This window comes from Lissotriton vulgaris, chromosome 3_1, assembly GCF_964263255.1.
Source record: "Lissotriton vulgaris chromosome 3_1, aLisVul1.2, whole genome shotgun sequence".
In the NCBI taxonomy this organism is placed as follows: Eukaryota; Metazoa; Chordata; class Amphibia; order Caudata; family Salamandridae; genus Lissotriton; species Lissotriton vulgaris.
Genome location: NC_141689.1, coordinates 2,113,751,442 through 2,113,763,853, shown reverse-complemented (window position 1 = coordinate 2,113,763,853; position 12,412 = coordinate 2,113,751,442).

Below are 12,412 nucleotides of genomic sequence, written 5' to 3'. Positions count from 1 at the left end.
GGGCTGGATACTGCTGACTCGATAGGCAGTACGATTTCCACATCAGTAGTCCTTCCACGCTACGCCTGGCTGAGGTCGTCTGGTTTTTCAGGGGATGTCCAATCCACCCTTATAGACATACCCTTTGATAGCCATCGCCTGTTCGGTGGCTAGGGAGACAATGCGCTAGAGAGCTTTAAGGACTTTCGGGCTACAGAGACGTCCTTGGGCCTCTCCACCACCCGCCCTGCACAGTCTGCTTTTTGCCCCTTTCGTGGCTATGGAAGGGGGTGCTTCACCACGTCCCACCCAGAGCCACAGGCCAGCGCAAGCTGTTCAGCCCCTGCGTGGCTAGGAACGTGGGAACCACCGGTGGGGTTCTGGGGGCCAGTCCACCACATCCCCCTCTGCAGCAGCCTCCAAACCCTCCTAGTCCGACCTTTCAGGGTCATCAATTGCCAGTGGGTGGCAGGATTCGCCATCACCTCCCCCACTTGTGCACTATCACGTCAGACAGTTGGGTTTTGCAAATAGTACGAAGGAGCTACTCCCTCCCCTTTGAGACTAACCCTCCACCCATTCCACCTCAGCACCATCTCATGTCAGAGGATTATCTGGCCCTTCTCCAACAGGAAGTTATGGCTCTCTTGGCCACTGGAGCCATTGAACGAGTCCCTGTCCTAGAAGTAGGTCCCGGTTGGTACTCCCACTACTTTCTGGTACCCAAGAAGGAGAAAGGCCTGCGTCTTGTCTTGGATCACAGGAACGTCAACCACTTTCTCCGGAAGGAGAAGTTCAAGATGTTGATGCTAGCTCAGGTCCTGTCTACCCTTGACCCTGGAGACTGGATGGTAGCATTGGACTTGCAGGACGCCTATTTTCACATCCTAGTCCTGCCGGCCCACAAGCGTTACCTACGGTTCACGGTAGGCCACAAGCATTTTCAGTTTTCCTTGCTCCCTTTTGGGCTTACCAGTTCCCCTCGGGTGTTCACGAAAGTGATGGCAGTGGTCGCAACTCACCTGCGCAGATCAGGGGTTCCAGTCTTCCCCTATCTCGACTGGCTGTTGAAGGTCTGCTCGCCCCAGGCTGTCGTCTCCCACCTCCAGACTACGGCCGACCTCTTGTATTCGCTGGGGTTCCTCATCAACGTGCCAAAGTCACACCGAACTCCTCCTTAGAAGCTCCTCTTTATCAGAGCGGTTCTGGACACGACACAGTTTCGGGTTTATCCTCCCGAACAGCGAGTCCAGGATATTTGGATTATGATTCCGATCTTTCAGCATCTATCCCGGGTTTCGGTCAGGATGACCCTCAGACTACTGGGCCTGATGGCCTCCTGCATCCTGCTGGTGGACCATGCCAGATGGCATATGCGGGCTCTGCAGTGGGACTTGAAGTTCCAGTGGGCACAATATCAGGGGAACCTGTCTGTTTGCGTCCAGATCTCAGAGGGCACTGCACACCAATTGCAGTGGTGGCTAACGAACCAGGATTGGGTCGACCGCATATCCCTCTCCCTTCCCCAACCAGAGTTCACGGTGGTGACCAATGCATCACTTCTGGGATGGGGCGGCCACATGAGCGAGGTGGAGATCAGAGGCCTCAGGTCTTGGGCAGAGTCCGGGCTCCACATCAACCTTCTGGATCTTCAGGCGATTCATCTTGCACTCCGAGCATTCCTTCCCTCTGTCTGGGGAAGAGTAGTGCAGGTATTCACGGACAACACCACCGCCATGTGGTACTGCAACAAACAAGGCGGTGGGGTTGTGGACCCTATGTCAAGAGGCCCTCCGCCTCTGGACATGGTTGGAACATCAGGGCATATCCCTGGTGGGTCAACACCTAGCAGGTTCACTGAACGCCAGGGCAGACTAACTCAGCCGCGGGTGCATGATGGATCATGAATGGCTTCTTCTCTTTCAACATCGAGGAGAGCCTTGGTTAGATCTATTCGCCACCGAAGAAAACCTGCAATGTCAGCAATTCTGCGCATTGTAATTTCCAAGGCGGCACTCGCTAGGCGAAGATTTTCATTGCGAGTTGAGTTGCGGTCTTCTATACGCTTTTCCGCTGATATCACTTCTGCCCAGAGTACTGTAGAAGATCAAGCGCGACCCGGCCCAAGTCATTCTTTGGGCTCCAGATTGGGCACTAAGAGTCTGGTACCCCGAGCTGCTCAACATGGCCATCGATCCTCTGATCTGACTGCCTCTTTGGGAGAATCTTCTGTCGCAGCTGCAGGGGACGGTCCTCCACCCAAACCTGTCCAGCCTCCACATCCTTGCGTGAAGATTAAGCGGTGGTATTCAAAGTCTTTTGACCTGCCCCCCATAGTTTGTGATGTAATGTTGGCAGCCAGGCGTCCCTCCACTAAGACTCTATATACCTGTAGATGGAACAAATTTGTGCCATGGTGCGCAGCAAAGGCTGTGGATCCCCTTTCTGCCCCTCTTTCTGAGGTTCTTTTGTTCCTTCTTTCTTTGGCCCAGGAGGGCTCTGTTCTGGGAACTCTTAAGGGCTACCTCTCCGCTAATTCAGCCTTTCTTAGGCTTCCTGATCAGCCTTCTCTTTTCAAGTCCCCTCTTGTAAATTGCTTTCTTAAGGGCATTACTCATTTTTTCCCTCCTGTTCCATTTGTAATACCTCAGTGGGACTTGAACTTTGTTCTTACTTACCTTATGTGCGCTCCCTTTGAGCCGCTTAACAACTGTACTCTCAGACTTCTTCCTGTAAAGACTGCTTTTCTGGTTGCCATCACCTCTGTTCGCAGGGTGAGTGAGCTACAAGCTCTTTCTTCAAAGCCTCCTTTTCTGGATGTTCATCCGGACAAGGTTGTCTTGAGAACCAAACCTCCTTTCATCCCAAGGGGGTTACTTCTTTTCATATTGGTCAAACCATCATTTTGCCCACCTTCTTTGCGCCTCTGCATCCTTCTAAGGAGGAAGTGAGGCTCCACCGTCTGGACCCAAAACGTGCGCTTTCATTTTCTTTGGATCCCACCAAGCAATTCCGGGTGGATGACCAGCTCTTTGTTGGCTACGTGGGTGCCGAGAAAGGTCGGGCCGTGCACAAACAGATCAACTCTAAGTGGGTCATTTTGTGCATTAAGGCGTGCTATTCTTTGTCAAATAAGGAGCCTCCAGTGGGGCTGCGCGCCCATTCCACCAGGGCGACCGCAGCTACTACCGCTTTGGGACGAGGAGTCACCCCTCAATGACATCTGTCAGGCTGCTACGAGGGCATCTCTGCAAATGTTCACTAAACACTGCTGTCTGAACAGCCAAGTCCGGAGTGACTGCTTTTTTGGCCGTTCTGTTCTCCAGGACTTTCTTGTGTAAACTTGGTTCGCAGACCCAACCCTGGGGTTGGTATTGCTGGGGTACCTATTCTAAGGTAAGGCATCTATAACTATCTGTTTCTTTCAGATGAACAAGTTACTTACCTTCGGTAACGATGTCTGTAAGAAACATTGATTAGTTATAGATTCTTTTTTTTTTTTTTTTTTAATTTTTGAAAACCTTTATTGTAATGATGCACACAGCTATTCAGCCTAACATCCCGGAGGCAAGGCAGCAGGGTATCAGAATGGTTATAGTGCAAAGCGATTCATATCAGAACAGTGCAGGTTATTTTTTATTTTATATACAAACAGAAACGTAAACAGAAGCGCCCGAGGGCGCAGAAAAGGCAATGGAAGGAAGAAGCGGCTATGAGTCAGTAGGAGGCATCATAGGCTAGAGAAGATTTAGAAAGGAGCCTAAGTAGGATGTAAGAAAAAGGGGGGGGGGGGGAAGGAAGAACAGGAGAATCAGAACATGAGTAGCATAGCTGATGTCAACTTCTACGGTGACAGGCGTTCATCGCGAGGCATCGGCTCAGGTGGCAGACACAGATCACCTCTGTAAGCGTTCCAAGCCCCCCATACCTTATTCCATGTCTGAGGCCGCCCCCTGGCAGTATATACAGTCTTTTCACGCAACATACACCAGTCCATGTTGGCCTTCCATTGTACCACCAGGGGGGCCGCATTGGATCCCCATTTCTGCGCGATGTCCCGCTTAGCGACCATGTTGCCCAGTGTAGCCCATCGGGTCTGCGCCGTGCTATAATCATTCGGCTCCCAGACATTGAGGAGGCACCTACGCGCCTCTGCAGCCAACTCCACCCCAGTTACCTCCCTCATCACTCGATGTACCCTCTCCCAATAAGGGGCAATAGCGGGGCATTCCCATAATATATGCATAAAAGTAGCAAGGGCTCCGCAGCCACGACGGCAAAGGCCATCTGGCGAGCAGCCCATACGCACAAGCCGGGGGCCGGTGACGTACACCCGGTGGAGGATTTTGAACTGGACCAGCCGCAGACGCGAGGAGATGGCGACCTCCTTAGGGGAGGACACAGCACTCTGCCAGTCCTCGTCGTCCAGTTCCAAACCATCGGCCGCCCACTGCTCCCGCAAGCGCTGGAGGAGGTCGACCTGAACATTAATCAACTTCCTGTAGGACAGAGAGATGGCGCTATCCGGCATATGCCCGTCCAGTACTCTGTCCTCCAAGGGAGAACTCTCAGGGATGTCACCCTCCTCCGGTCTGGCGGCGGCTATTGCGTGCTTGAGTTGGGCATAACGGAAGAACTCTGTTCCACTCAGTTGGTATTCCACCTGCAACTGCGGGAAAGTCTTAACTTCCCCCCTGGTCAGCATGTCCTCGACCCTCGAAATACCTATGAGGTCCCATTTGTCGAAACCCTTGGTGTGCCAGAGCTTGCCCAAAATGTCGGAATCAAATAGAGGGGTGAATTTCGTCAGTCTGCCCTGCCAACCCTGTATCTTATTGACCGTTCGCCACGTGTGGACCGCCGCCTTTGTCGGACCCGTGAGGGTCCGATCGAAGGATCTAGAATAGAGGGCGCGGTAGTAATTTCCCCCTTGCAGAAGCCATCTATCCATTGCATAACCCGGGCTGTCCACAGGACCGTAAAAACCGTGGTTAATAGCGGTAAGCTGGGAAGCCCAGTAGTACCTCCGCACGTCTGGTAACGCAATGCCCCCATCGTACCATGGCATGGTAAGCTTCTGGACGGCGACACGAGGCCGACCATCCCAGAGCAGGGCACGCTGCAGCCTCTCAACCTCCCTGAAGTAACGAGCCGGGACAAGGTCCTGAGTATTTTGCAAGGCATACAGGAACCTGGGCAGGGACATCATTTTAAATAATGCCGCCCGGCCCAGGAGAGAGAGAGAGAGGGAGCTTACGCCAGTTCTCCACATCCCTTCGCAACCGGTGGAGCGGGGGGAGTAAATTGTGGTCATATCTCGCTTTAGGGTTATTCGAGATGTAAATCCCCAAGTACTTGAAGCCTTGCCCGGCCAGTTGTATATTGCAACCTCTGGGGAGGCGCGGCGTGTCACCCTTGAGGATATAGAGGGAGGATTTGGCCCAGTTAATAATCAGGCCGGAGTAGCGCCCAAACAACCTGAGCACGTCACACGCCACAATAAGCGACTTGCAAGGGGAGGTGAGATAGAGCAGGATGTCATCTGCGTAGAGGGAGACCCTATCCTCGAAGCCCGGGGACCAGGAGATCCCATGCAAGTCAGGGTGCGAGCGTAGCATAGCCGCGAGCGGCTCCAGAGCCAGCGCAAACAGGAGCGGAGACAAGGGGCAGCCCTGTCTGGTGCCGCGGTGGAGCGCAAAGGGAGCAGACATACGGCCGTTAACCGTGACAGCAGCCAGAGGGCTAGCATAGAGAAGCTGCACCCAGCCCAGGAAGCCCGGTCCAAATCCAAGCTTTGCCAGTACCGCCCATAGATAGCTCCATTCCAGGGAATCAAAGGCCATCGTGGCATCAAGGGAGGCAAGTACCGCTGGTTCCGTAAGGGAGTGTGCTCTGGCCATAACCCCGTGCAAGCGTCTCAAGTTGAGGGCAGTATTGCGGCGGGGAATAAAACCGGACTGGTCCGGGTGTACCAAGTCGCCTATAACCCCGACCAACCGATTGGCCAGCAGTTTGGCCAGGATCTTGGGCTCAGCGTTAAGGAGAGAGATGGGGCGATAGGACCTACAAACATCTCGCGGCTTGCCTTCTTTATGGATAACCACTATGGTGGCCAGTCGCTGGTCCAAGGGAAGGACACCCTCTTCAAGGGCACGGAGGAACATACCTCTCAAATAAGGGGAGATCACATCCGGCCGGATCTTATACAGTTCAACCGGTAGGCCATTGGGTCCGGTTGCCTTGCCCGCACGTAGGGCGCGGATCGCCAGAGCAATCTCGTCCGCAGTGATGTCCCGGTCCATATCGGCACTGTCTTCTTCCGAAAGACGAGGAAGGTCAATCGCCGAGAGGAATTCAATTGAGTCAGCCTCGGAGCGGTCCGAGCCGGAAGTATAAACACCCCGAAAATAATCCGCGAAAGACTCGGCAATGGCACTCGGATCGGTGACCACTACTCCGTCTTCGCCCAGGATTTCCGGGACCACCCGGCTCGCCATCTCCCGCCTATCCAACCAGGCCAACAGCCTACCTGCCTTATCCCCGACATCGTAGATGCGGCCCTGCTGTTCCTTTGCCAAGACCAGGGCGGCGTTCGTGGCGAGATCATGATACTCCGACTGTTTCAGGGAGAGTTCGTGCAGGAGAGAAGGGTCGGGCTCGGGCCCCAAACGGGACTCGAGATCCAAGACCTCCTCTTCCACCTGCAGAATATCAGCATCACGAACTCGTTTAGCCTCTGCGATGAGAGCTAGGGCTTCGCCCCGCAGCACAGTCTTGAACGCTTCCCACAGGGTGACCGCAGAGCCAACGGAGCCCGCATTTTCAGTAAAATATAGGTCAATGGCCTTGGCAAGGAGTGCTCGCGTGTTATGATTGCGAAAATACCAGGGATTCACCGCAGCCGGGCGGCTAGACAGGGTGACACCGAAGTCAAAGGAGACCCACAACGGCGAGTGGTCAGAGACGCCCCTCGCCAGAAAACGTGCCTCTGAGATGGCATGCGACTGCGCCGCCAGGGTGAGGACATAGTCCAAGCGGGACAGGCTCCCGTGGGCACCGGAAAGAAACGAGAACTGGCGAAGCGCAGGATGCAATAACCGCCAACAGTCCACCAAACCCATGGAGTCAAGGAAGGTCGGCAGCCACGTCTGGGAACCCGGGAGGTCTCTCGGTGGCTGGCGATCGAGAGTGCCAGAGCAGACTGAGTTGAAATCACCCCCTAGGATCAATAAGCCCGAAGGCAAGGACAAGATGGCGCTACCAAGGTCCTGGAAGGTGCTAGATTGGAGGCCAGGAGGAACATAAATCGAAAGCAGAGCCAAGGGACGCCCCTCCCATCTTCCCGCCACAGCTGCGTAGCGTCCTCTATCATCAAGTAGTGTGACGTCTATTTCAAGAGGAAGGGACGCACGCACAAGGACGCCCGCCCCCCGGGAGCCCGAGGAGAACCCAGAGTGGGCAACCATTTTGTAACCCTTACGGTTCAGGGCCCTACAGGAGTTCCCCACCAAGTGCGTCTCTTGCAAAAGTACAACATCAGGCATGTGCCTCTTTATCAATTGGATCACTACCCCTCTCTTAACACGGTCACCTAGTCCATTGACATTCCAGCTAAGCACTTTCAATTTCCTACCCCCCATCACCCAACAATCCGCCCCGCCCGACTCCCACCAACTCCATCATCAAGCGTACAGTAAAACACACAGTCCATTGCCTCAAAGAAGAAAGAGATAGAACAAACAAACAATAAAACTTGCATAGTTGCACCCCCCACCCTGCACCCCTGCATGTGACTAAAAAGCCCCCCCAACCAGCAGTGTGCCTGTCGCCCCATAACTACTCTACAAGAAGACACCCAGAGGAGTGAGGAATCTCCGCGAACACCTCCCGCCACCCTCCATGTACTGATAGGAAAGATAGTACGGCATCACAAAGCTACATTCGACAGTCCACTGAGGCAAGCAAGATAGACAAGGAATCACCCACTATAGAGCCAAGTCTCATAGGTCCGGACCGCCAGCTGCGCCACCTTCATGATCCTCCTGTGTTTCTCGGCGCGTCGGTAGAGTGTCCAGCCAGTCACTAACGTTCTCAGCAAAGTCAAAGAAAAGGGCACGACCTTCGTGCTCGATCCGGAGCTTAGCGGGGAACATCATGGAATACTTGAAGCCCAGGTCACGCAATCTTCGCTTCACCCCTGCATAGCTCTGGCGCTGTCGCTGAACCGTCCTGGTGAAATCCGGGTAGAAATGGACATCGGCATTCTGGAATTTAAGCGGTCCATGCCGTCTGGAAGCCTGTAAGACAGCGTCCCTGTCACGGAAATTGAGCAGCCGGGCTACGATAGGCCTGGGTGCCACGCCCGACTTCGGCGGGCCACCCGGTACTCGGTGGGCACGCTCCACCGAGAAAAAGTTGCTGAGGCCAGGCGGGGCCAGGTGAGTCCTGATCAGGTCTTCAACGAGGAGGTCCGTCGCCGCCTCCTCCGAACCCTCCGGTACACCGACAATGCGGACGTTCTGCCGCCTGGCCCGGCTTTCAAAATCATCCAGCCGTCTCGCGAATTGCTCCGCTGTCCTCTGCAGGTTCCGGACTTCAGTTTGCAAGTCCGAGACGTCTCCCGTCAGGCTGGACGTCTTGATGTCCAAATTCTTGACCCGATCATTAGTTTTGCCCAAGTCGGCTCTAATGAGGGACAGATCAACGGCCATGCCATCCACCTTGTGTGTGAGGACTTCATGCTGTTGCTGCATGTCTGCCCGGAAGTTTGTAATGGCTCCCAAAATGTCGCTCAGAGTGGGCTCAGAGCCGCCCGGCGAGCCCGAATGCTGGATGTCCTTGGCAGAGGGCCCAGTGACAGGCGGCGTCTTCGGTTGAGTATAGCGCTCAATCCTATTCTGCTGTTGTTGCGATTTACCGCGGACGCCTCTGTTCGACGGCTTGTCGAGGTCCCCCTTGCCCGCCATGTTAGGTCCAAAAGGACAAAGGGCTATGCCAGGCAAGTCCAAGCCCAGAGAGTCGGAGATTTGTCCGGGAAGACAGTAGAATGCAGGTTCGTTTCGGTCCGTTGTCCGGATAGCTCCGCTGTCCAGTACACCTCGCCGCTGGTGAAGGCAGGCGGGCACTCCGCAGATCGGCAGTGCGTAGCGACGGAGTCCGCAGAGACAATGGCACTGAGCTGGCATGGAGTCCCACTCGACGTAGCTCAGCGTAGGAGACACCGATTCGGGATCTGAAAACGGTTCTCGCCTCAGTGGGCCCTCAGCTACGAGTATCCACCCACGTGGATCAGGATTACGGGCAGGATAGTTGCGGAGGATCGGAAGGTCCGCGGAGCTCCGAGCTTACGCGGCCATCTTGGTTGCCCGCGAAGCTCCTCCCCCCAGTTATAGATTCTTAACCGCTCCACCCATACTCCCCGTTCTGCGAACTGACTTCTAGGGTTAAGGATTTCCTTTGAGTGCCCTAGTTTTGTGCACCAGTGGTCAGTGTTTTGCATGGCTCTCAGGCCCGGACTGGTCGTAGGGGGCACTGGGCAATCCCCCGGTGCGCCGCATGGGTGGGGGCCGATTTTGTTACAGGTCTGTTTTTGCAGCATAGCTGCAAATCTGCCCTGTAACAAAATCGTCTGAAAACCGGCCCTGGCAAAGAGCTCTGCGGCACCCCCAACCCCCGGGGAGGCAGGGTGGGGGGCGGCCCAGCACTTTGCCAGGGCCGGTTTCGGTTCCCAGTCCGACCCTGATTGCTCTGCGCTTCTGGCATGGAAAGTCGTGTACAGAACTGACGTCAGCGCGTTAAGGCGGCATCTAAGTAGCTGCCGCAACGTCATCCCAGCAACCACAACGCCAACGACGAACGCTGAGCCGACCAACGCCACCTTTCGACGTGTAGGGGTACTGCTGTTGAAAAAGTTCTCTGGATCGAGTCAGACGCGTGGGAGTAATTCCAAGGTAAGGAATCTATAACTAACCTATGTTTCTTACAGATATATCGTTACCGAAGGTAAGTAACTTGTTTGACAGAGTCAAAACCTGAGGCTTACAAGACTCGGCCATTAGACGGAAATCTTTCCTTCAGGACCAGCTGCAGATAGTTCTATTTCAGTAAGCTTTATGTAAAACCTCTCCTGTGTATGGGGGTGGGGTCCCACACGATTCTGTACTGTCCCTACTGCTTCTTAATCTCTATGTAGCCACTTCACGTTATTGGGCACGAGTTATATTTTTATTTGTATGCTGACAATATTCAATATTTATTAACATTCTATCCTACAATTAGCGACTCTAATTTTGTCACGTATATATGTATTGGTATTTATAATCAAACCAAGCTAGGAAGCAACGGGGAATGGGAGACCATTTACTAGAGTGGAGTGTGTACATCCAGTGTGGAGTACATAATTACAATTCACACCTTATATTTCACCTTTTAGAAACGGTGAGATTGTGATTTGGCCAGAGCCTAGAATCGCACTATGTATACACAAGCATGGAGGCCCGGTTTGAAACCTAGGTTCCCACGTTCTTAAGGCGGGAGCGCTAGGCCACATACCCTTCCTAATAGTCCTCTGAAATACTCTTAACTTTTTAAGGTGAATCCAGATCAAACACCGGGCGGGTTGCCGGAAAGCACATAGCGCAATGGTTGCCTTCTTTCTGGCCTACAACCAACTATGCCCTGCCCTTATAACCGCAGTAAAAAAATCTTTGGTGAGGGGAAGGGGGTGTTTGGTAGATGCTAACTGCCCCTTCACATCCCAGATGAATAAACTAAGCAACAAGTACCTGTGTCTGGCAACGAAAGATGTTGAGGAACATTCTACCATTCATCCCTGCGGATCCTATGTAAGCAGAGAGTTGCTACTTGCATTCAGTTACGCAACTCCCTGCTATTTGGCTTATCCCCAAAAGATAATTTAGGAGATTGTTTCACCTATTCTAAATTACCTCCCAATAAAGCAGATTTCGTTTTAAGTCTTAACGTTTTAAACTTGAGTGTATGGCCCCAGTACCAATCTTCGTTCTCAAGGCAAATTCTTTATTTCGGTGCCTAGAATTTAGTCCGTTTTTTCGGGCGATCGTGTATTTTGGTATGCCGAAAAGTGCTGAGAACTGTGATCCAGGATTGCTTAACCACCTAGAAAGTATGTTATTTCTTGGAGCGCCGAGAAGCTCCTGCGGTCGGGCACTTTAAAATGAGCTAAATAAATAAACTAAGTAATTGTAACCCCACACACCCTTAATACAGCCGCTCAGTAAAACACAGCCCCTAACGTAAACAACTCTTTGGATAGGATCGTAATTATAAGTGTGTTGTAGTTTTTGGTAATTGTTAAATGCGATAAAGTCTAAACCCTTTAGTTACATTTTTGCAGGTCAGTCCTGGAAAATACTGGGAGGACGTGGTTTCTGCATGTTATGCCCCATTTTGAACTGTTGAACACTTCATCGACGATAATTATGCCACCTGTTAAATTCCGATCCGATTTTAACGTCAGTAATTATGACATCGCTCTCAAGAATGGCCGTGGGAGTTTATTGCTCACAGTCTCAAACAAAAAGGTGAGTTGTTTTTTTCAGTTTAAGAACCACTGTTTTCAGTGAAAAATATTCTGTCTGCCTAAGCGAGAGCACATAATCAATTTGTATTTTCGTCACTGATTCTCTACTCGTCAGAGGATGGAGGCTTATGCATTTAGTCTTTCGTCATGAAAAAGAAGCAAGTAACATAAGTTTAGGGCTTAGTTAGATGGTGCACCTATATTATTCATCTGTGTCACATGGCCTGTTGTCTTAGGCTGTGAACACATATGAAAACCGACAGAAAATACATAATTTCCTTTCCATCTGACGTGTTTTTCTGTATTTGCGCTGAACCCGAAAAGCGCGAATGTACACATCGCCTGCAGTTCTAGCGCCTCGACGCCGGACTAGCGCTCTTTGCCTGCGTGGTATCGTTATTTAGGAATATATCATTGTAATTCACTTTAATGTAATAGCGCTGCATTGCCTGCCCTGTGTAATTTCGTTTCACTTTAAGCATATTTTATTTATATTGGGCTGCATTTAGTAGGTTCTAGCTGTCCCCTTCTGTGTGTCCGTGCCCCAGTTTCACTTTCCCTCCCTCCATTTGTTGTGCTCGTGGCCCGTGTCTCCTCCCAGCCTCCCAGCTGCCCCTCCACGCACCGCCCCCTCCACTATCCATTTAAGTCAGATGGTCATACGCGCAGCGTCCACGCGCTGCGGCCTCGCCGAAGGTGCGCCAAAGGTAAGCCCGTCTACGCCCGTCCGCGCCTGGACCGCGCCCAGCGCCAGACCCCCTGGTCCTCGCATTGCCCAGCCCACCCGCATTACATACGACACCTCCACCCTCCTAGCCCTTAACCCCGGCCGACTCTCCAACTGCGCCCAAGCCGCTCCTGGATACACCCATG